This window comes from Panthera leo, chromosome D1 (assembly GCF_018350215.1).
Source record: "Panthera leo isolate Ple1 chromosome D1, P.leo_Ple1_pat1.1, whole genome shotgun sequence".
Taxonomy (NCBI): Eukaryota; Metazoa; Chordata; class Mammalia; order Carnivora; family Felidae; genus Panthera; species Panthera leo.
The window spans coordinates 4,920,627-4,946,172 of NC_056688.1; the positions used below are offsets into that span (position 1 = coordinate 4,920,627).

The following is a 25,546-nucleotide window of genomic DNA, read 5'->3' on the forward strand; positions in this document are numbered from 1 at the left end:
GGCTGGCAGTGGACCTCTGACAGCCAGTCTCTCCTGTTGCTGGCATCCAAAACTGCTGGCTCCAGGAAGTCCCCCTGCTGCTCCCCTGCCATCTCCATCACGCTGTCTGGGATCTCCTGTTCCCATAGCATCCAGCACCAGGGAGCCTAGGAAGGTTCTGGGTGCAGTCATGTCCTGTTGCTGCTGGAATATAGTACCACCTTCATAGCAGCTTAAAAACTCCACAAACTTCTCTTCCAGCTCTGTTGGTCACAAGCTTGAAATGAGGTCCCTCTGCGCTAAAAGTGAAAGTGTTCACAGGGTCACATTCTTTTCTCAAGGCTCTAGGGGGTGATTCATTTCCTGGCCTTTCCCTGCTTCTAGAAGCCACCTGTATTTTTTGGCATGTGGCCTTTCCTCCTCCGAAGCCTGCAGGTACCCGCAGGTAGAATCTTCACTGGGCCTCTCTGTCCCCTTCAGTCTCCCCCTTCTGTTCTACAGGACCCTGGGATTATGATGGGCACAGTAATTCCATCTATGCACTTCCTTCCTCCTCACCACATGCAGGACCTACTCCCACCCCTCCGTTTGGGGATGAAGACATGGGTATCTTGAGGAACCGGTTTTACACCTATCGTAATTTGTTATTTGACTTAATTTTTGCCAGCCTGGCATGCATGAAGTGGATCCTCTTAACTTGGATTTGCTGGAGGCATGTTTTGGGTTTAGAGGCAGCAATACCACACTTAAGTGTTGTTAACATTTGGGGCGTCTTCCTGGCTTGGATCCCATGCAGGGGGAATATGTGGGAAGAACACAGATGTGCAGTTGAAAGCCCTGTATTTGAGTTTGGATCGATGAGCTGCATGGCCACAGACCTATGCGTACTGAGTCTCTCTTGTCCCCTCAGATTTATTTTAAGAAGTGTGTCTTTAACTGAGTTAGCCGAACCAGGGAACATGAGCAGGATCAAATTGGAGTCTTATGCGTGAGAATGAGGGCAGAAGGTGACTGAGCTAAGCCATCGCACTTCTGAGAACCCCACAAAACCAAGACCCAGCCCTCTGCCTGGGCTTGGTGTTACCTTGATCTTCCACATGAAGGGATGAAGTGTTGTGACCCTTGGAGCTGAGACAGTTACACATCAGTAATGTCCTCCACACAGCAACAACCCCTTAACCATTAGCTGGGGGTGGATTTTTGTTGTCTGAATAGGGTTTTCATCCAAAGCACAGTTTCAAAGAGGCTTGCTTGCCATAGCCAAGCTCTACATGGAAGACTGAATTCTGATGTCTCTTATTAGCTCCCCTCGGGTGGAAATCTGTGGCCTCTGTAAAGGCTGTCACGTGTGGTTGGGAAACTGACCTGCAGCTCTAGGATGCCTTGTCAGTGCGACAGGTGGGAGATGGAATCCAAGCCCTTTTCCACTCGCCAGGCCAGTGCACAGGTGCATGGGGCTGCCTCTGCCCAGGGGAAAGAATCCTTCCTTCTCCTTTGCACAAAGGCATATTATGGGCAACTGAAGCTCTCCATGCATGTATGATAGCACAGCAAGTTTCCCCCAATGTCCAGCAGAAACCTAGAAAGCAATCCTGTCCTACATCTACACAGGCAGGGACCCTAAATCATTGTGGTTCTTAATTTTGGTCACATGTAGCAATGGACACAGACATTGATATGCTTAAAAATAATGGACTCTCATGGGGCGCCTTGGTGTCTCAGTCAGTTGAGTGTCCAACTTTGGCTCAGGTCATGATCTCACAGCTCCTGGGTTCAAGCTCTGCATTGGGATCTGTGCTGACAGCTCAGAACCTGGAGCCTGCTTTGGATTTTGTGTCTTCCTCTCTCTCTCTCTCTCTCTCTGCCCCTCACCTGCTGGCGCTTTCTCGCTCTCTCTCTCTCTCTCTCTCTCAAAAATAAATAAACATTAAAAAAATAATGAGTTCTGTCCATAATTGATTTCCAAAGAAAAATGGGAAATTTACATACCAATGTTCCCAGACATGAGGGTTCTCCTGAATTCCTTCCATGACAGCCTGCTGTGTAGGGTTTGTGCCTCACGGGGCTGGGTGGGGTTGTGGGAGAACTCGTTATGGCCTGAACATGTCCTGTGGGGTCCCCAGGCAAGGAGGAACCTTCCTCACCAAGCACGGGATCCCGCCACGTCCCTCTCCCTAGGGGATCCACACAGCATGGGCTCCACAAAACCTGTGTTTCACTCTGGGCTTGATCGGCTGTAAGTCCATAGCCTTCATTCAGGAACCTGATGTATAATACAAAGCGTGACATCACCCTGCCAGTGGCAAAGCCATGTCCTGCGAGTAACTACAATCACTGTCACTAACTGAATGCCTTCATTAAGGGACTCCTAGGTGAGGCCCTCAGTGTGAATGTGTGGGTCAGCTGTCTCCATCTGTAAAAGGAAAGTGAATGTTACAGAGACTATTTATCAATATTGGGTGGTTAATCTACCTGAGGCACTTAGAATAGTGCCTGGTACATAGTGAGTGCTCAGTAAGGGTGACTTGCTGTGACGAGGAGCCTGGGATCTGGTGCACTCTCTGCATAGGAATCTCTGCTCGAGATGACCTGAAATCTTACAAGTGGGAACAGCATGTTTTTTTCCACTTAAAAGTTTATTTTGAGGGTAAGCGAGCACAAGTGGGGGAAGGGCAGAGAGAGAATCCCAAGCAGGTTTCTTGCTGTCAGAGCAGAGTCTGATGCAGGGCTCAATCTCAGGAGATCATGACCTGAGCCAAAATCAGGAGTCAGATGCTCCACTCACGGAGCCACCCAGCTCCTGATCTAATTGCCAAAGGGTATTTCAGTCTGTGAACATAATTTATTTACCATTTCTTGGACATTTGAGTTGTTCTCAGCTTTGAGCTATTTGGACACAGCACCTTTATTCCTTTCTTATACAAGACTGGTTTTGGATACAGATCTTCATTTTCGAGTGACTCTCTGGTCCTACAGAAGGTTACTACTGTTCATTTTCCACACATCCACTGGTGATGTGAGAGGTGAATGGCTCCACATGTCTGCCCACATATGATGTTGATGGTCCTAGATCTTCCTTTGCGAAGTGGCCTTCAGGTCTTTTGTTCATTTCTTTTTTTGTCTTTTTATTCATATGTGCTATTTGTTTATATACCACAGATGTAAGTCCTTTGTCAGGTATATGTGCTATGACTTTCTTTTCCAGTTAATGCCTTACCCTTTTATTTTTTTACTGGTGTCCTTTAATGCATAGATAGGTGTATATGTTACAGTTTTTTGATGAGGTATATTTTAACATTTTACAACTTTAGTGATTATGTCTCTTTGCTTCTTGGCTAAGAAATCTTTTTCTCAAGATCATGGAGTTATGTTCCTATGTTTTCTAGAATCTCTGTGGATGGTCTTTGATCCATCTTGGTCTGACTCTTGTGTAGGAAGTAATCTATGAATTCAAAGTTCACTTCTGTTCTATAGAAATACCTGGTTGTCCCTGCATCGCTTGTTAATTGTCCTTTCCACATTAAATTGTCCGGCAACTTCTTTTTGGAACTTTATTTTGTATGTGTGGGTCTACTTCATGGCTTGTTATTCTGTTGGTCTATTGGTCGTTATGTCAAAACTATGATTTCCAAAACTGTTTTGGCTGCTTTAGGTCACCTGTCTCTCCCTATAAAACTTAAATTCATCTTGTCATTTTCTACAATAAAATCTTGCTGTACTTTTTGAGATTGTTTTAGATCTGCAGGTCAGTTGGAGAAGAAACTGACCTCTTAACATTGAATCCTCCAATCCATGAGCAGAAGAGATCTCTTCATTTAGATCTTCTCTAGTGATGGGATATAATTTTCAGTGAAGCTTCTTCTACCTCTTGAAATTTTTCTGAGTGTTTTCTTTTTTTGATGCTATTTTAAATGATATTAAGTTTCATTTTTCAACTATTGATTGCTGATATTATAGAAAAAATGGATTTTTCTCTGTTGACCTTCTATCCTGCAGTGTTGCTAAATTTGATTATTAGATCTAGTCAGGTTTTGTTCTGTTTCTGGTAAATTGCTTAGGAGTTTTTGCATAAACAGTTATCATAACTTATAAATAAAGTTTTAGCTCTTGCTAACTTTTGTGACTTGGATGTACTTCTCTTTTTATTGCATTAGCTACGACCTCTAGTGAGATGTTAAATACAACTGGCCAGAACAGACCTCTTTTCCTTGTTCCCAATTTTAGGGGGCACAGACTTTTCACCATTATGATAGCTGTAGGGTTTTTTTGTGGGTACACTCTAACAGGTTTTCTGAGAGTTGTCCTAAGTGTGTGTTGATATTTTTTGAAGTTTTTATGCATCTACTGAAATCATTCTGTGGTCTTACTCCTTTATCTCTTAATGTGGTGAACTGAGTTAATTTTTAGATGTTAAACCAATATTGCATTCCAGGATCAAACTTCACCTGATTGCGAGATTTAACTTTCTGAATATTTTGTTGAGAATGTTTGTGTATATGTTCCTTAGCAGTAGTGGTCTATAGTGTCTGTTTCTTGTAATGTCTTTGCTTGGTTTTGTGTTAGAATGATGCTGCCTTCTTAAAATGAGTTGGGAATATTCTTTCATGAATGAGTTGGTGTAGCATCCTTTTTGTCTGATCAAATTCCTTAAATTATGGCCAAAATTCACCCGTAAAATCCTCTTGGCATGGAGTTTTCTTTGTGGGATGCTTTTAAATTATGGATTCAGTTACTTTAATACATAAAAAATCTCTTCAGACTTTACATTTCTTCCTGGTCAGTTTTGGTAATTTGTTTCATTCCAGGAATGTATTGACCTAAAAAAAAAACTTGTCAAACTTATTAAACAACTGTTCATAAAATTATTTTTAATGTCTATGGACTGTAGTGATGTGTTTTAGTTTGTAATATTCCCTTTAGACTGCTAACTTTCTGAGCTGGTGGCATATTAGTGTAAACTTTTTCAAAGAATCAACTTAAACATCTTTCCCTATTGTGTTTGCTGTTTAACTGACTTCCATTATAGTTTCCTTCTTTCTGCTGGCTTTGGCTTTACTTCACTCTTTTTGTTAAACTTAAAATGAAGACTTAAATCATTTCACAAATTTCATCTCAACGTATAGGTCTCCATCTGAGCCCTGTTTTTGAATGGAAGCTGCCTGCATCTTTGTTCTCCTGATGCTCCCATTGACGTATGTTAGATCGCTTGATACTCTCTCACGGGTCACCGAGGTGGTTTTTTTCTCTCTGCTTCAGTTTGTATCATTTCTGTTTTTTTATTCCAGTGTAATTTACTTAGTGTTAGATTAGTGTCAGGTGTACAGTGATTCAGCATTGCTATATATTACTCGGTGCTCACCATGGTAAGTGTTCTCTTAATTCCCTTCACCTGTTTTACCCCTCCCCCCATCCACCTCCCCTCTGGCGACCACACTCTCTGTTTTGTTTCTCTTCTCATCTATGTTCATTTATTTTGTTTCTTAAATCCCATGTATGAGTGAAATCCTATGGTATTTCTTTCTCTGACTTCTTTCACTTAACTTTATGCCCTATGGGTCCATCCGTGTTGCAAATGGCAAGATTTCATTTTTTTATGGCTGAGTGATATTCCATCCTATACTTTATCCATTTGTCTACAGATGGATACTTGGGTTGTTTCCATATCTTGGCTATTTTAAATCATGCTGCAATAAACATAAGGGTGCATATATCTTTTTGAATTAGTGTTTTTGTATTCTTTGGGCACTCGATAGTGAGATTATTGGATCATAGGGTACTTTTATTTGTACCTTTTTGAGGAAACTCCATACTGTCTTACACGGTGGCTGTGCCAGTTTGCATTCCTAACAGTGAGTGTGTAATGAGGGATCCTTTTTCTCCACATCCTCCCCAACAATTACTTGTCTTTTTAAAAATGTTTTTATTAAAAAAATAAAAATGTTTTTATTACTTATTTATTTTGAGAGAGAGTGAGAACAAGAAGGGGAAGGGGTAGTGAGAGAGGGAGAGAGAATCCTAAGCAGGCTCCATGGAGCCCAGTGCAGGGCTTCATTCCATAACCATGAGACCATGACATGAACTGATATCAAGAGTTGGATGCTTAACCAACTGAACCACCCAGGCGACACTTTGATTTTGTTTTTGTTTTGTTTTGTTTTTTGTTTTGTTTTTGATAATAGCCATTTTGACAGGTGTCAGGTAAATCTGTTGAAATGACCATACAGTTTTATTTTTATCCTTTCTCTTACTGACGTGATGTATCACATTGATTTGTGAAAACCGAATCACCCTTGCATCCTTGGAAGAAATCCCACTCAATCATGGTGAATGATGTTTTTAAATGTTGTTTTGGTTTGGTTTGCTAATATTTTGTTGAGGGTTTTCCCATCTGTGTTCATCAAAGATATGGGCCTGTAGTTCTCCTTTTGTGTAGTGTCCTTACTGGTCTTGTTATCAGGGTAATGGTGGTCTCCTATAATGAATTTGAAAGCTTAGTTTCCTCTGTTCTGGAATAGTTTGAGACTAATGGCATTAGGTGTCACGCTTGCACCTCTTCATCGGCAATGCATTGGTGTCACACTAGCACCCCTTCATCGGCGATGCAGGGGTGTAAAGCTTGCACCCTTTCATCTGCGATGCACAGTGTCACAATTGCACCCATTCATTGGTGATGCAGGGGTGTCACACTTGCACCCCCCATGGGTGATGGAGGGGTGTCGCTGTTGCACCCTATTGGTGATGCAGGGGTGTCACATTGGCACCCCCATCAGCGATGGAGTAGTGATGGCACTGTTAAATCTGATATTATCTGAATGGCTCTTTTCACTTTCACAGCTGAGGAAGCAGACATCTGTTAAGGGTAAGGATTAGGATTAGGATAAGGGGTAGGGGTAGGGGTAGGTCATCTTGCACTCCCCAGCGGCGATGGAGTGGTGTCACGCTTACACCCCGCCCCCCCCCCCCCCCATCGGCAATGGAGTAGTGATGTCGCTAATTAAATCAGAAGTTTCCTGAATGCCTTTTTAAACTTTCACAGCATAAGAACCAGGCATCTGTTAGGGTTAGGGTTAGGGTAGGGATAGGTCATGCTTGCACCACCCCCCCCTTCAAGGATGGAGGGATACCATCCTACCTACCCGCATCGGCGATGGAGGGGTGTCATGCTTGCACCCCCCAACTGTGATGGAGGAGTGTTGCCACTCTTATTATTTTTTTTATTATTTTATTTGTGTGTGTGTGTGTGTTGCCACTCTTAAATCAGACGTTTCCTGAATGGCTCTTTTCACTTTGACTGCTGAAGGAGCAGGCTTCTGTCTAGTCCATTTTTCTTTTGTTATCTTTGGGATAGTTGAACACATACACCAGATTTCCCCAGCCATTATTACAGACATGCAGAATTTCTTCTACCAGCTGACACCTTTCATCGACTGAGACACTGGATTCCTATAGCACATCCCACAAGCTCCCAGAAACTGGGCTGTAACTGTGGACAGCAGCACTGTCCCATTGTCTTCTGATGGTATTTCAATGGGCTCATCATTATCATCTTGGGTTACCCGAGTATCTTCTGACACCTTCTCTTATTTTTCCAGTAGGCCACTGCTAGGAAGCCTGACAGGGAACCCGAAGCAGGGAGGGATCCCAGGAGAAGCCCAGCTACCACTTGGCTCCCACAAAATGGTCGCCTTGAGACTCTTTATAGAAGAGGAGAAAATACCACCACCACCACCACCACCATTTAATAACCCTGCCCTAAATGTGGAGAAAGCAACCACCCACCCCCAAAGGAAACTCCAACAGGGTACATGTATACTACATACAGCATTGATCAAGTAATTTGCATCAATAAGTGATGTTATACTTTTGACTGGTAAGTCTAAATCTAAATCACTCGGAGGTGATTTTATTCTCTGAAGTCACCCCAATCTATATTGTTGGCCCAGGGAAGATTTGTTGTCCCTATTGGTTGTATTGGTGTAGTCTCTTCGGGCCTCTTCATGGGAAGGTCCATTTCACCGATTGGAAGAGACAGTAAAACCCTCATGTGGCCATTCATAGGAGTCACTATTTAGGGAACAAGTGATTATGCTACCTTTGCAAGGTCAGGATATCACAGCTGTTTAATGAATGTCACTGGGCAGGCAGTGCCTCTAATACTAGAAATGCTAGAGGTGATGATTTTGGTAAACAGTCAGGATTGTGTTTGTTGAGTCCCTTTTGCTTCTTTTAATATTTCCTTGATTGTATACCTGTGTTGGGTCAAAAATTGGTTTGATATTTAGTTCATAGATTATTTTTATCTTAGTGTTAACTATCGGGTTGTCTGCTCTGATATAACCTTGTGCAAGGAGAACAATTTCTTGTTACTCATACTAGCATTATTGCTTCTATTGTTAAATTAACCCAGTATTAAGTTAGGAGTTGGTTGCATAGTTTTGGTATTAAGATCTTAAGATCGTATGCCAATGGCTGAGCCCTACTAATAACTGTCATCACCACATCCCTAACAGCTCTTACAGTCCATGAATCATATTCTTGTCCTTTCTAACAGCCTCATTTCAATTCCTTACACCCTTCCATCGGCGATGGACGCTCTTGCACTCCCCCATCAGCGATGGAGCGGTGTCACACTTGCAATCCCTTCATCTGTGATGAAGTGGTGTCATGCTTGCATTCCCACCATTGGCCATGTAAGGGTGTCCCACTTGTGCCCCGTCATGGGCCATGGAGGGGTAAGCCACCTGAGCCCCTTCATGGGCTACGTAGTGATGTCACACCTACATGGGCCATGGAGGAGTGAGCCGTCTCTGTCCCTTCATGGGCTATGTGGGGGAGAGCCACCAGCACCCCTTCATCAGCAATGAAGGGATTTGCTGCCTGCACCCCCACATCGGTGTCTTGTATCCTTCCATCGGCGTAGTGGGGTGTGCTGACTGCAACTGCGTATGGGCGTCCTGCACCCCTTCATCGGCGATGTGGGAGTATGCTGCCTGCCCCCTTAATCGGCAACTTGTACCCCTTCATCAGTGTTGTGGGAGCATGCTGCCTGCACCCCTCATGGCCACTACAGTATTTGTACTATCTGTAGTTTCAGGTACCCACCTGGGGTCTCTGGACATATCCCCATGGATAACAGGGTTGGGTGGGGTGCTATTGTAGTCTTTTTCCTTTGTATCACATCTCCCCACATGACCCTCGTCTCTAGATAAATCTCACAGGATCAGGAACCACTTTTCCTTGCACTTTCTTCTTAGTGGAAACATCTTGCCTTTGCTTAGCATGGCCACTTTGCCCTCTCCGCCATCTCCTGGAGGTTCCCTTACCCTTGCAGTGCTCTCCACTCACTGCTTTAGGGTGTGCAGTCTGTCTCCTGTCGCAGTTATGCACAAATGGTAATTTGTACCTGGAGTGGCCTCAGGAAACTGCCTCAAGATGGGACTCTCAGACTGGACTACTCTGCTCTCTGGTGGACATACAAATAAGTAGCTTCCTTGTTGGCAGAAGAGAATATTGATCATTGGTGGCAAGAGGCGATTTCACATTTGCTCATGTTACCACTGGTGCTGGTGTGGAGTGATGGAGGACAGCACGCTGGAGGATTGCAGGTGGAGTCGTCACTGTGGCCATGGGGGGCAGTTACAGAGATTGTTCAGGGTCAGTTTTGGGTATCTGGGGTATATGCAGGAAATAGGATAGATTGAAAGCAAGGGCGAAACATAGGGCCTCATGAGTGGATTATCTTGTGTTTTGTTGCCAGGAGAAGCAGCTCCCCCACCGTCTGAGGGAAATAGTCTTACCCCGCCCCCAGGACCCCTCAAGAAAAGGTTTCAATGGCTTCACCTAAGACAATACCATCGTGACAGAGAGCAGTGATCTTCAGCCTCCACGTCTGCTATCTGTGTTAATTCCTGGAAAATAACGGAATGCCAGTGTACTCCAAATGGAAGTATGGGATCAGGTCCATACAGGATTAGGTGCCCATGCAGGGGAGTAGCAGGGTATTACCACTTCACACTGGTAGGAGACTGGGGAACAAGTATGGGTGTGGATTTACAGAGTATTAAACAAAAGAGAGTGGCGTATGATAGGCCAGACATGGATACAGGGTTCCTCCTGCAGGAAATGTGATTTAACATGTTGCCTTGAGAACTGAGAATGGTCATAATAATGACTCAGTGGCTGCCTTCAGTCAACTAGGTTGAAATGCCAGAGCTTCCCTGACTTTCTCAGGGAAGGAAGACTCCAAGGTCCGAGGGAGATGGGAATGGGGACCTGTTGTGCGCACACCTGCTCGTTTACCACAAAGTTGGTGGCTTATGAGAACAAAATCGTGTTCTCTCACGGTTCTGGAGGCCAGGAACCCAAAATTCATTTCACGGAGACTAAGGTGTCAGCAGGGCTGTACTCCTTCTGGAGATCCCAGGGCTCCAGGGAACAGCGTATCCCTTCCCTCTGGTAGCTCCCGGTGGCCACCAACCTCCCTTGGCTTGTGCCCACATCACCCCAGTCTGTCTCCATGGACACAGTGCCTCCTCTTTTGTCAAGTCTTTCTAAGACTTTAGAAAAGTCTTTGTCTTTCTAAGGATGCTCGTGATTCCATCTAGGGCTCACTCAGACAACCCAGGACTCAAGATCCTCAACTAGATCCCATTGATGGGAGTTAGATCCCAGGTATCAGGGCTTGATTTCTTTGAGGGCCATTGTCCAGCCTAGTACAACGTGTCCTTCCATAGGGAGACAGCCAAACCATGCTAGCCCCGTGCGGTGGGGTGCTCACCGGTGAGCAGTGCCAGGGCACGCACTGCTGATAGACACTGCAGCAGGACCGAATCTCCAGGGAATTATGCCCAGATGGGAGAAAGCGAATCCTGAAAGGGTCACACGCTTTTCGATTCCACTTGTGTAATACTCTCGAGGGGACAAAATCATAGAAATGGAGAGCAGATGAGGGATTGCCAGGCATCACGAAGATGACGGGGGCAAGAAGGAGGTGGGAATGTCTGCTCTAAGAGGACAACACGGGGGTCCCTATGGAGGGCCCGATGCTCTGTTTCTCATGTGCATCGCTTTTGAAATCCCGGCCGTGATCGCGTCCTACAGGCAGAGAGAACGTAGGGCATCTTCACGGTGTTTGCCAATCACACACAGTCCCAGCAACCCCACAGCCGCCCACCTTGCTACATCTGTCCCCACGGCTCTGGCTGGTGTCCCGTTGCCACAGTTGAGCCATGGTCCTAAGGGAGGAAGCCATCTCGCTAACGCGGCTCCTGCACCGTTTCACTCTCTCCTGCACACCTGGGGGTTTCCTCGGGACCGGCCATCCTGTGCACCTGCGGCTGTTTCTCCCGGCCCACGGGGGGCAATCGCTTCCCATCCACCACCACCTGTTTGTCTTCCTACGTCCTAGCGTTGCACGTGCCAGCACCTGCAGATCTTCCCTCTGTCAGCTGAGCCTGAGCCGGCTTCCTCTCCCACTGGGCTCTAGTTCTCATCTCATTAATGAACGACACTCACCTCGCTGAAGCTCACGGTGAAGTCTCAACGCCCAGTTTGCAGACTATGTGGCACCATTTTACAGACACACGTAATTACTCCCTTTGTTTAAAAATTCCTTCCTTCCTCCTCCCACCACCCAAGCCGCTGCTCACCAGTGTCTGTGTTGGTCTGTCCTCATCTTCTTCCCACCTCCCATCAGCTTTCCACCCGTCCTTACTCTGGGGCGATCGCAGCCAGCCTCAGGCTCCTATCTACAAGCAGCTGGGGCCTCCAAGTCTTTAAGCTCTGCCCCCAGCTCTTCATGTCTCCAGACGCCTGACTCCGTCTGCGCACCACACAGGTGCTACCCTCCCCAGCCTCTGCTACCTCCCTGAAGGCTTCTCCTCTTCCCCTCCCCTTGTTTACTGGGCTGCGCCCAACCGGCCCCCTCTCTGCTCCCTGAGCATGTCAGGCACACACTCCTGCTTCAGGCCTTGCGCTGGCTTTGCCTCTCTCTGTCCGGAATGTTCTCCCATGTGCCCAGATGACATACTCATTTCTGTCATATCTTTGCTCTGACGTCACCTGCTCAGTGGGGCCTCTGCTAGCTCTCTGTCTAAAACAATACTGCTCCTTCTCCAACCCAAACACCTGATCTCCCTTCCCCGCATTCTTTTTCTTCCTGGCCGTGGGCATCATCTGTTTTTCTTACTTCCTTGCTGTCTGTTGCCTACTGCAGTCCCTGCCAGAATGTCAGCTCTATGGGGTCCAAATACCAAACTAGCTTTGTTTAGGGCTGTTTCCTTATGCCTCTACAACAGTGCCTAACTCCTACAAAGGCTCAGACACCACTTGCTGAGTAAGTGTTGGGATTTCGTATTAGTTTGTTGGGTCCGCCATCACAGAGTACCACAGACTGGGTGGCTTAAGCAACAGAAATTGATTTATTTATTTTCTCATACTTTAGATCAAGGTGTGGGCAGGGTGGGTCTCCTCTCTCCGTGGCTGGTGGATGACCTCCTTCCCACTGTCTTGACGTAGTCTTCCTTCTGTGTATGTAGGCGTCCACTCTCTTCTTATGGGACACCAGTTATCAGATTAGGGTCCCTCCCCCCAAATGAGCTCACTCAACCTCCAGTTTACCTTTCAAGAGCTGGTATCCAAGTACAGTCACATGGGTAGTTAGGACTTCAAAGTATGGATTTTGGGGGAAAATCCATTCAATAACAGGTTTCTGTCTGTAGTACCTAGTCACTACTCACATGGGTTTTTTTTTCTTTCCTGTATGTCCTTGTCCCATTATTTGCTCACCCAGTGCTAATCCCAGTTTGCCCTTAGCCCAAGTTATAACTCTATTTATTTATTGGTATAGGCTTGCATCTGCCCTCTACCTCTATACTCCATGTTCCTGGCTGGCACTGGAATTACATCCTTAGCATCATGCACATCATAACCTCCAGGTGAGGTAAGTATGCTTACTCTCATTTCAAAAATCTGAGGCTCAAAAGAGAGTGGGTCATGTTTCTGAGATCACAGTACTAGTAAGTGCTGTCATTTTGATAACTTGGTTCCCATGGGCTCCAAAGCCCACTTACTTTCATCTAACACACTGTCCCCAAGATGAGTGGGGAAAAGCCATACTCAGCCTGACATATTATAAGTAATGTTACCTGTAAAGCTGGTGTCACATTTTAGGAACAGTTTGAATTTGAATGTCATGTCCTTTTTTTTTTTTCCTGCTGCAATTTCTTAGATAATCCTTAGATTTCTTAGATTTATCTAAATGTATTTTTCCCTTTGCAAAATTTAGCCACTAAGAATACTAAGAAAGTTTGTTTCCTTTTTAAGAGGTCAGAATTATACAATGAATTCATCATGTCAAGGCAATAGCCATTATTTTATCCTAAAATATAGAGGAAAAGGTCTTTGCCTTTGTTGTAAGACTTTACCATGTGTTCTTGATAACACGCCTGAGCTCTATTGGTGAAAAACTATCATAGACTTTGAAAGTCAGTTACTTATAGTTATGAGAATATCATTCCCTCTTTGAGTGCAGCTGATTGTTTAAAATGGAAATTAGAATTTTTCTCCATAGATTTTATATTTTAGAATGAGCTGTGCTTTAAAGAGTATGTTGTATTTGCATTCATGCAAGTTGTGCAGTCATTAAATTGATAGGAAAGTAGCTGTTAATAGTTGTCATTTGGACATGTAGATGGAAATACTGATAGGTCACGGTGTGACCACTTAAACGTGTTGAGCTCTGGTTTCATTTGGCATTTCCAAACCACTGCCCTGAGCTTATGGATGTTGATCAAGTGGCCATGTAATTGTTGTTTTAAATTGGCATCAGGTTCTTAAGTTGTGTATGAGGAAGCTGTTGGTTCTCTACTTCTATGTAGCTCCTGAAAACAGAAGACTAGAGCATTTTATCAAAATAAATTTTGTTTAAAATAAATGTACCTTGTGAATGAGATAAAGGCTTACATAATAATTAGTACTTTTGGAGTCTGATATTAATTTGCAAGTTTAAAATAAGTCTAGGGGTGTCTGGGGGGCTCAATTTGTTCTGACTTTGGCTCGGGTCATGATCTCACTGCTTGTGAGTTCAAGCCCCATATCAGCCTCTGTGCTGACAGCTGGGAGCCTGGGGCTGGCTTCAGATTTTTTGTTTCCCTCTCTCTGCCCTTCCCCTACTCATGCTCTGTCTCTCTCTCTCAAATATAGTGTAAAACATAAAAAAATAATATAAAAAATAAAAAAACAAAAAATACTCTAGAATAAATCAATAGACAGTAACATGCTTATAACGACTGGTGATTAAAACAAAGAAATATCCTGAATATCCAAGCATCAATTACTGTTCTTTCCCTAGGAACCCATCATATATCATGTTGACCATTAAGCTGAATGAAAGCATTAATCTTTTAGTAACTTGGAAGAGATAAGCTTACTATCTTAGCTAGTAAACTTTGGTATATATCATTCTTGTAGACCTATTTTCTTTAATGATCAAAGAATTACTGTGTGGTGTCTTTTATTTGGGTATTCAGGACTAAGATAAGTAACCTGAGACAAATGAATTAAGACCATTTTAGAACTGAGCTGGACTACAAAAGTCAGATCCTGGAGTCATGATAAAGATAGTTTGAACATTCCTTTTCATCAGTAAAAAAAGAAGTACAGTTCCCAGATGACAATCACCATGTTGAAGGAGAGTTTCTGGGGTTCCCTCCAACAATGGTACATGATTTTGAGTCAAGGATACAGCCTCCGTGACTCTACTTTCACTGAAATGATGGTTCAGATATCAACAATGTTGTCTCATGGAATTTGCAAAACTGATATCCTTTCAGTTTTCGGCATGATTAATTTGCCAAAGAGAAAAAAAATATTTCCCTCTTTCTGAACCATAATCACATTTGTATTTAGAGTTATCATTAAAAATAGTATTTCTAAAAATAGTTAATAAATACATGTCAACATAAATTTGCTTGCAAAGTTATCAAATGGAAAACTGTTCCCAAAGCAGTTATTTTCTATTTTACAGGAAAATTAAACTTTTATGTCCCTAGTGCATTTATGTTATATCCTATTCACTTTCATGCTGTGTGTGTGTGTGTGTGTGTGTGTGTGTGTGTGTTTGTACACGTGTGTGTATGTGAATAAGTGAAATGTGCAGTATTTGGTCATTTAAAAGGCTTTGCTAATTTAGGCAAAGTCAGCCAGAAACAAATGCAATACATTATGTCCAAAATAATCATGCAGATTTTCCATCATGAGAAATAGTTGGTTTATCTCAAATGAATTTTCTTTGCTCTTTTCTTTTTAACAAGCAAAGTCATAGGAGAATATTTTCTTTCTGCTAACCTTGAGGCAGGGCAAGAGCAGATTTGTGCCAGAACACGTGGTCTATATTTATGAGAAACTAGGAAAATTAAGAAAGCCATTTAGTTACAAAGTTTAGTGGGGCCTCATGACTGACGTGGAGTTTTCAACAATATTCTGTTGGGAAATCTTTTATTTACTGGGTTAGTTTTACAGAGCAAACTATATATTTTCTTGGTTGTAAGGAGGAGTTTTAGATACCACAAAGCCCATGTCTCCACTAAAAACTTTTAGCCCATCATGTTCTTACCGACCAGAATTTTCTCTCTAACAAGCCACGTTAAATTATGCCACTGCCCTGCTTGACAAACAGGATTAGCTTCCCTTTATCTTGTAGGTTGGAGTATAAAATCCTTACCAGGGTTTTCATACTGTTCACCAAACCCTCCGACTCTTCACTCTCTGCCTCTTCCTTCCCCGCCTTTTCCAGCTGCTTGGTCTCATTGAAATCCCTAAGTGCTAATATTAAATGGGTAGTAGTGCCACCCTGCCATCCTACTGTATTTCCTGGTCCACTCCCCTACATGACTGCTCCATAGCTTTCCTTCACTCCTCAAGTCTCTAATACATCAGTCTTGATCCTTCAACTCAGCAGATTCCTTTGTTCCCTATTGCACGAAAAAGCAGAATTAGTTAGCAGATATATCTTGCTGCTCCTAGAGAGGAATTGTCCATGCTCCTGCCTGAAGCCAGCTCCCCCAGCCTTACATTAGATCCCATTAGATTCACTAGGTTCACTTCCTTTCCCCTTACTTAGGATGTTGGCGACTCTCACCTCCTTGGCATGTCAATTTCCCCCTCTTGACTGCATCATCCCCCAAAGCATATAAACATGTTATTGCTTTTCCCCTAAGAAAAATATACCTCTCTTGATCCCATTCCTCATTCTTAGATGCCATTCCATGTTTCTGTTCCCTTTTCTGCCGAAACCGGGGATACATTCATTATTTCCAGTTTCTCTCATCCATGACCTCCAGAAGCTACTCAAATCAGGCTTCTTTTTTTCAAGCTCACCTAACACCTCCATATTGCTAAGCCCCTTGGGCAATACTAGACTTCTTTCTTTATTCTTTGTCTTCATCTTACTTGACCTATGAATAATATTTAGATCAGTGCAAATGTTCACTGTTGGGGAGTAAATGTTTGTATCATGCCCTAAATTTATACGTTAAAACTCTACTCCCCATTATGATGGTTTTAGGAGGTGGGACACTCGGGAAGTAGTTAGGATTAGATGCGATCATGAGGATGATATCCTGAGGGATGGGATTAGTGCCCTTGTAATGAGTCATGAGAGAGCCTGCTTCCTTTTTCTGCTTCTGCCACAAGAGAATACAAAGAAAAATCTGCACCCCAGAAGAGAGTTCTCACCAGAACCTGACCATAATGCTCCCTGATCTTGGACTTGCAGACTCCAGAACTTTGAGAAATAAATTTGTATTGTTTATAAGCCACTCATGTGTGGTATTCTGTTATACTAACCAGAACTAAGACACTTTCCTTGATACATCTTCACTTAGTTTGCAATATACCACATCGATCAAGTCTCTTCTTCCTCAGTGTTTTCTTGCTGGTTTCTGTTGTCTCCCCAAACCCTAAATATTGGAGGCTCCATGTCTCAATCCTTACATCTCTTCTTTTTGCCCTTATCACTCTCCTAAATACCTTTTCCCCTGATGATCCTCAAATTTAAATCACCAGCCCAGACCTCCCCCTGAATTCCTGTCTCCTATTTCTCCACTTGATGCCTTTGCTGGTATGTCTAAGAAACGTCTCAAACACATTATATTCAAAACCAAAATTGTGATCCTCTTACAACCTTCTCATTCCACAGTCCTCTTCCCATAATAAATATAAATTCTATTTTTTCAGGTCTTGGGTTTTAAAATTTTGGAGTGTTTTTTGAGTCCCCACTTTGTTTTATACCCTACCCTCATATCAAGTATGTCAGCAGGTACTGTTGGCCTTGCCTTTAAAATATATCTAAATCAGACTCCTTTTCATCCTCTCTGAAATTACCACCCAGGTCCAAGATACCATCATTCTTCATCTGGAACATTGTAGCCACCTTCTCATTGGTATCCTGCTTTCTCCCTCTTTAACTCATAATTTTATTATTATTATTATTATTATTATTATTATTATTATTATTATTTTAATACAGAAGCCAAAATCGTCCTTTAAAAACTGAAGTATGACTTTGTGACTCTTCGAGCCACAATTATGCTTGTCTTCCAGCTCTCTCAGAGTAAAACCCAAAGTCATTACCCCATGGCTAATGAGACCTTATATTATCTGCCCCCATCCTTGCTAGTCTTTAACCTTATCTTCTACCAGTTTCTCCTTCTCTTACTCTGCTCCACCTATATTGACCTCTTTGCTGTTTTTCAAACACACCAAGTTTTTATCTCACAAACTTTGCAAGCAACTTGGAAATATTTCCTCAGCTATACGCATGGATTGTAGCCTTCCCTCCTTCTGGTCCTGGAGCAAATACTATCTTGTCAATAAGGCTTTCGCAACCACCCTAACTAAATTACACCTTCTTTCCTAACTTTGAATTATCATGCCCATTTATTTTTTTCCATAATACTCATCCCGAGGTCATATATTATATCATTTTGCTTATGTTTTTGGTAAATTATCTGTTCCCCAATTCCCCCATTGAGTATTAGCTCCACGAGGGCAGAGACTGTGGTCTGTTTGTGAGTGACTGTATCCCTGTTTTGTTTTATTTTTTATTTTTTTATTTTTATTTTTTTTAACGTTTATTTATTTTTGAGACAGAGAGAGACAAAGCATGAACAGGGGAGGGTCAGAGAGAGAGGGAGACACAGAATCTGAAACAGGCTCCAGGCTCTGAGCAGTCAGCCCAGAGCCCGACGCGGGGCTCGAACTCACGGACCGTGAGATCGTGACCTGAGCCAAAGTCGGACGCTTAACCGACTGAGCCACCCAGGCGCCCCTTGTTTTTTTTTTTAAACAGGGCTTCAATAAATACATGTTGGAAGTTCAAATACATTCATATCTTTATATTAACTCTTTCCTCTGAGATGTCTTGAATGTTGTTTGTTTTTCAATTTTTTAATCTTTTTTGTAATACAGCATCCTATCAGACAGTTTTCCCTCTCTTATGAAAACAGCTTCTAGTTGCTCTTACTAAAATAATAATAATCACTAGCAGTTATATTATGCTGACTCTGATCTAAATGCTTTATCTATTTTGTAGGTACCAAAACAACCCCATGAAGCAGGAGCTGTTGTAACATCTATTTTCCAAATGAGTTGGCACAGGACATTTAAATTTACACAGGTAGTAAGTGGTGGAGCCAGAATATTGTAAACTCAAGGAATATGGCTCTAAAGGAAGCACTTTCAACCATTGTGTTATGCTGCTTAGAGACAGAAGTTGTGTTAAGGAGGTCTGCAGAAAAGGTGAATAGAGACTTTCATTTGACTTATGGAAGCCAGTTTCTCTTAGTGATGGCATCCAAGTGTTCTTGAAAGTGATTGGATAAATTTGCATAAAAGAATCTGTGGTTATTTCAGGAAGAAAGGTTGAATTATGATTTCATTTCTGGTGCATAATGGTACTGGAGAAGGTGACAACTCTTATTGCCATAGTGAGACATGGGATCAGAAATAGTTCTGAGTTGTGGCAAGAAGCAATGAGAGTGCTCTGTTCCTGTGACGTGGCAAACCCTGGAACTAGTCCTAATGCAGCTAGCTAGCTCTCCTGTAAGCAACTGGGCAGGTGAACTGAAAAGCTGGCTCAGGGAAGCTTGAAAACTGGGCCCATTAGGGCAAGACATCATCTCAACTGAACCCTAAGCTGTCCTCATAGGGCCTTTGGGAAAAGTTTCCTCTGCAGGAGCACAGCCCCCTACAGTCTTCTGGTCAGTTTTTGCTATTATTCCTAAAAAGGTTCCCTTCACAGCGAGAACTCCATAATCACTAACCCCTGAGGTGACAGGAACTCTGTAAAAACCTGCCTTGACCTCACCACTCTGGGACTGCCTTATGCCTTATGAATATGCATAGGTGAGGGAATGACAGAGCATTGATCCTCAGAGACCTGGCCCCTTCTCTGAGCATAATGCTGGGGAGTGTGTTCTTCCATCCTCAGAATCTTTATGGCTGTGAATAGATGCTGCCTTACTCCTTGAGATAACTTCTGAACCCCCAGTACCATGCTTCCAACACAGCCTGCTGATGCTAGGTTTTAAATCTCCACTTGGAAACAGGGTTAGGGGAAAGCTGAAACTCACTGCTGTTTTGATGTATGAAAGAGAAGAGAATCTGAGAGATTCAGAATGAGTGAACTTTCTGTTACAGTACCTGACGGTTGGTAACTCCAAGCATAGCAGAGATAGTGTCCCATTAATTGCACTCATACCTTAAAGAAAGATGACCAGGTGTACTTCCAAATCCATCACAAATGTTATCTTATTGACTTCCTTCAGGCTAAATGTTAAACCACTGTTTCCACATTTCCTTGCCTTGATCCTAATTTGTATGCTGTTAGCCATTAGTTGATATCTCTGTCTCTCCCCACTAGCCAGTAAATTCCTCAAGGGTAGGATCCATCTCTGGTTGATCTACTTACCCTTAGACTTAGTTGTGCCTGACATGGTAAGACTCTTGCTATATACTTGATAATTGATTGGACAAATGAATGAGTCATGGGCGGACAAAGAATTTCTCTTTTCAGATTATGTTATTGCTACTGGATATACATTTTGTTTTAACAAAAACTTTATCAAGAGATGGTGTCATATTGAAGTAGAGATTTGTGGCAGATATTTTGGGACAATTGTTCTTTACAAACATTATGCTTCAAAAGATGTTTCCTTTATACAAAGTTGGTATCTAATATTCATGTGTTAAATAAACTGAATTTGATTTATGGAACAGTAGGAAGAGCAGATCTGCTTATAGTCCCATTTTTGCCACTGACCTTGAACAAGGAGGTTGACTTAAGTCCCTTCTTGCTCTTTGGTTATACGGCTTTGTGAATTTATATGTGGAAGTAAACTATACATTTATTTCCTAGTAAAATTAGTGAAAAGGCAGATAAAAACACCCAGCCCCCCTCAAAGCAGAGCCTACTTCTCTGATAAGAAAATAATGTAAGGAATTTTCTGTTAGGCTGCATTGGTTATGGATTATTTTGCAGTTGTGGCACTAATCTCAGAAAAGGCTATTGTTTGAACATTTGACTCATGATAGATATAAATCGAAACCCATATACTTTCTGTTGTTCAAATGGATGTAATTTTAACACCTTCGGAATACTTCATAGATTGTTGGAAAAGTTCCATGAGACCAACAATAAAATTGTACCATAATCTATTGTCTGATTTGGAGGGCTTTATTTTTTTTTTTATTTTTTTTTCAATATATGAAGTTTATTGTCCAATTGGTTTCCATACAACACCCAGTGCTCATCCCAAAAGGTGCCCTCCTCAATACCATCACCCACCCTCCCCTCCCTCCCACCCCCATCAACCCTCAGTTTGTTCTCAGTTTTTAACAGTCTCTTATGCTTTGGCTCTCTCCCACTCTAACCTCTTTTTTTTTTTTTCTTCCCCTCCCCCATGGGTTTCTGTTAAGTTTCTCAGGATCCACATAAGAGTGAAAACATATGGTATCTGTCTTTCTCTGTATGGCTTATTTCACTTAGCATCACACTCTCCAATTCCATCCACATTGCTACAAAAGGCCATATTTCATTCTTTCTCATTGCCACATACTATTCCATTGTGTATATAAATCACAATTTCTTTATCCACTCATCAGTTGATGAACATTTAGGCTCTTTCCATAGTTTGGCTATTGTTGAGAGTGCTGCTATAAACATTGGGGCACAAGTGACCCCATGCAGCAGCACTCCTCTATCCCTTGGGTAAATTCCTAGCAGTACTATTGCTGGGTCATAGGGGAGATCTATTTTTAATATTTTGAGGTAACTCCACACTGTTTTCCAGAGCGGCTGCACCAGTTTGCATTCCCACCAACAGTGCAAGAGGGTTCCCGTTTCTCCACATCCTCGCCAGCATCTATAGTCTCCTGATTTGTTCATTTTAGCCCCTCTGACTGGCGTGAGGTGATATCTGAGTGTGGTTTTAATTTGTATTTCCCTGATGAGGAGTGACGCTGAGCATCTTCTCATGTGCCTGTTGGCCATCTGGATGTCTTCTTTAGAGAAATGTCTATTCTCGTTTTCTGCCCATTTCTTCACTGGATTATTTGCTTTCCAGGTGTGGAATTTGGTGAGTTCTTTATACATTTTGGACACTAGCCCTTTGTCCAATATGTCATTTGCAAATATCTTTTCCTATTCCGTTGGTTGCCTTTTAGTTTTGTTGATTGTTTCCTTTGCTGTGCAGAACCTTTTTATCTTCATGAGGTCCCAATAGTTCATTTTTGCTTTGAATTTCCTTGCCTTTGGGGATTTGTCAAGTAAGAAATTGCTGTGGCCGAGGTCAGAGAGGTCTTTTCCTGCTTTCCCCTCTAGGATTTTGATGGTTTTCTGTCTCAAATTCAGGTCCTTTATCCATTTTGAGTTTATTTTTGTGAATGGTGTAAGAAAGTGGTCTAGTTTCATCCTTCTGCATGTTGCTGTCCAGTTCTCCCAGCACCATTTGTTAAAGAGACTGTCTTTTTTCCATTGGATATTCTTCCCTGCTTTGTCAAAGATAGGTTGGCCATATTTTTGTGGGTCTAATTCTGGGGTTTCTATTCTATTCCATTGGTCTATGTGTCTGTTTTTGTGCCAATACCATGCTGCCTTGATGATGACAGCTTTGTAGTAGAGGCTAAAGTCTGGGATTGTGATGCCTCCTGCTTTGGTCTTCTTCAAAATTACTTTGGTTATTCGGGGCCTTTTGTGGTTCCATATGAATTTTAGGATTGCTTGTTCTAGCTTCGAGAAGAATGCTGCTGCAATTTTGATTAGGATTACATTGAATGTGTAGATAGCTTTGGGTAGTATTGACTTTTTAACAATATTTATTCTTCCAATCCATGAGCATGGAATGTTTTTCCATTTCTTTATATCTTCTTCAATTTCCTTCATAAGCTTTCTATAGTTTTCAGCATACAGATCTTTTACATCTTTGGTTAGGTTTATTCCTAGGTATTTTATGCTTCCTGGTGTAATTGTAAATGGGATCAGTTTCTTTATTTGTCTTTCTGTTGCTTCATTTTTAGAGTATAAGAATGCAACTGATTTCTGTACATTGATTTTGGATCCTGCAACTTTGCTGAATTCATGTATTAGTTATAGCAGACTTTTGGTGGAGTTTATCAGGTTTTCTATGTATAATATCATGTCATCTGCAAAAAGTGAAAGCTTGACTTCATCTTTGCCAGTTTTGATGCCTTTGATTTCCTTTTGTTGTCTGATTGCTGATGCTAGCACTTCCAACACTATGTTAAACAACAGCGGTGAGAGTGGACATCCCTGTCATGTTCCTGATCTCAGGGAGAAAGCTCTCTGTTTTTCCCCATTGAGGGTGATATTAGCTGTGGGCCTTTCATAAATGGCTTTTATGATGTTTAAGTATATTCCTTCTATCCCGACTTTCTCGAGGGTTTTTATTAAGAAAGGGTGTAGATATTTGTCAAATCCTTTTTCTGCATCGATTGACAGGATCATATCATTCTTATCTTTTCTTTTATTAATGTGATGTATCACATTGATTGATTTGCGAATGTTGAACCAGCCCTGTAGCCCAGGAATGAATCCCACTTGATCATGGTGTATAATTATTTTATATGCTGTTGAATTAGATTTGCTAGTATCTTCTTGAGAATTTTTGCATCCCTATTCATCAGGGATATTGTCCTGTAGTTCTCTCTTTTTGTTGGGTCTCTGTCTGGTTTAGGAACCAAAGTAATGCTGGCTTCATGAAAGGAGTCTGGAAGTTTTCTTCCCTTTCTATTTTTTGGAATAGCTTGAGAAGGATAGGTATTATCTCTGCTTAAAATGTCTTGTAGAAATCCCATGAGAAGCCATCTGATCCTGGACTCTTATTTGTTGGGAGGTTGTTGATAACTGATTCAATTTCTTCGCTGGTTATGTGTCTGTTCAAGCTTTCTGTTTCTTCCTGTTTGAGTTTTGGAAGTGTGTGGGTGTTTAGGAATTTGTCCATTACTTCCAGGTTGTCTAGTTTGTTGGCATATAATTTTTCATAGTATTCTCTGATAATTGCTTGTATTTCTGAGGGGTTGGTTGTAATAATTCCATTTTCATTCATGATTTTATCTATTTGGGTCATTTCCCTTTTCTTTTTGAGAAGTCTGGCTAGAGGTTTATGAATTCTGTTTATTTTTTCAAAAAACCAACTCTTGGTTTCATTGATCTGCTCTACAGTTTTTTTTTAGATTCTATATTGTTTATTTCTGCTCTGATCTTTATTATTTCTCTTCTTCTGCTGGGCTTGGGGTGTCTTTGCTGTTCAGCTTCTATTTCCTTAGGTGTGCTGTTAGATTTTGTATTTGGGGTTTTTCTTGTTTCTTGAGATTGGCCTGGATTGCAATGTATTTTCCTGTCAGGACTGCCTTTGTTGAATCCCAAAGCATTTGGATTATTGTGTTTTCATTTTCATTTGTTTCCATATATTTTTTAATTTCTTCTCTAATTGACTGGTTGACCCATTCATTCTTTAGTAGGGTGTTCTTTAACCTCCATGCTTTTGGAGGTTTTCCAGACCTTTTCCTGTGGTTGATTTCAAGCTTCATAGCATTGTGGTGTGAAAGTGCATGGTATGATCTTAATTCTTTTATACTTATGAAGGGCTGTTTTGTGACCCAGTACGTAATATACCTTGGAGAATGTTCCATGTGTACTCGAGAAGAAAGTATATTTGTTGCTTTGGGGTACAGAGTTCTAAATATATCTGTCAAGTCCTTCTGATCTAATGTATCATTCAGGGCCCTTGTTTCTTTATTTATCCTGTGTCTAGATGATTTATCCATTGTTGTAAGTGGAGACTTAAAGTCCCCTGCAATTACCACATTCTTATCAATAAGGTTGCTTATGTTTGTGATGACTTGTTTTATATATTTGGGGTCTCCCGTATTCGGCACATAGACATATATAATTGTTAGCTCTTCCTGATGGATAGACCCTGTAATTATTTATAATTCCCTTCTTTATCTCTTGTTACAGCCTTTAATTTAAAGTCTAGTTTGTCTGATATAAGTATGGCTACTCCAGCTTTCTTTTGAGTTCCAGTAGCATGATAAATGGTTCTCCATCCCCTCAATTTCAATCTGAAGGTGTCCTCAGGTGTAAAATGAGTCTCTTATAGACAGTAAATAGATGGGTATTTTTTTAATCCATTCTGATACCCTGTGTCTTTTGGTTGGAGCATTTAGTCCATTTACATTCAGTGTTATTATGGAAAGATATGGGTTGGAGCATTTAGTCCATTTACACTCAGTGTTATTATGCAAAGATATGGGTTTTCAAGTCATTGTGATGTCTGTAGGTTTCATGCTTGTAGTGATGTCTCTGGTACTTTGTGGTCCTTGCAACATTTCACTCATAGAATCACCCTTAGGATCTCTTGTAGGGCTGGTTTAGTGGTGATGAATTCCTTCAGTTTTTGTTTGTTTGGGAAGACCTTTATCTCTCCTTCTATTCTAAATGACAGACTTGCTGGATAAAGGATTCTCGTCTGCCTGTTTTTTTCTTTTCATCACATTGAAGATATCCTGCCATTCCTTTCTGGCCTGCCAAGTTTCAGTAGATAGATCCATCACTAGTCTTATTGGTCTCCCTTTATATGTTAGAGCATGTTTTTCCCAAGCTGCTTTCAGAATTTTCTCTTTATCCTTCTATTTTGCCAGTTTTACTATGATATGTCATGCAGAAGATTGATTCAATTTACGTCTGAAGGGAGTTCTCTGTGCCTCTTGGATTTCAGTGCCTCTTTCCTTCCCCAGATTAGAGAAGTTCTCAGCTATGATTTGTTCAAGTACACCTTCAGTACCTTTCCCTCTCTCTTCCTCCTCTGGAATCCCAATTATGCGTATTTTATTGCTTTAATTGTGTCACTTAGTTCTCTAATTCTCCCCTCATACTCCTGGATTTTTTTTTATCTCTCTTTTTCTCAGCTTCCTCTTTTTCCATCATTTTATCTTCTAATTCACCTATTCTCTCCTCTGCCTCTTCAATCCGAGTTGTGGTCACCTC

At 41.8% G+C, this 25,546-nt stretch overlaps 1 long non-coding RNA gene across 3 annotated transcripts in view; it reads left to right on the top strand.

The window, feature by feature from the left end:
• The window catches only part of LOC122199975, a 99,887-nt gene that overhangs the window by 18,777 nt on the left and 55,564 nt on the right, over nt 1–25,546 (top strand). For 2 of the 3 annotated variants that reach the window (XR_006193682.1, XR_006193683.1), the window contains exons 2-5: nt 7,572–7,849; nt 9,737–9,925; nt 11,387–11,563; nt 12,827–12,919. This is a non-coding gene — a long non-coding RNA (uncharacterized LOC122199975). Of the gene's footprint in view, nt 1–7,571; nt 7,850–9,736; nt 9,926–11,386; nt 11,564–12,826; nt 12,920–18,571; nt 18,772–25,546 lie in introns of those variants that run through there. The other variant, XR_006193684.1, reaches the window with a different exon arrangement.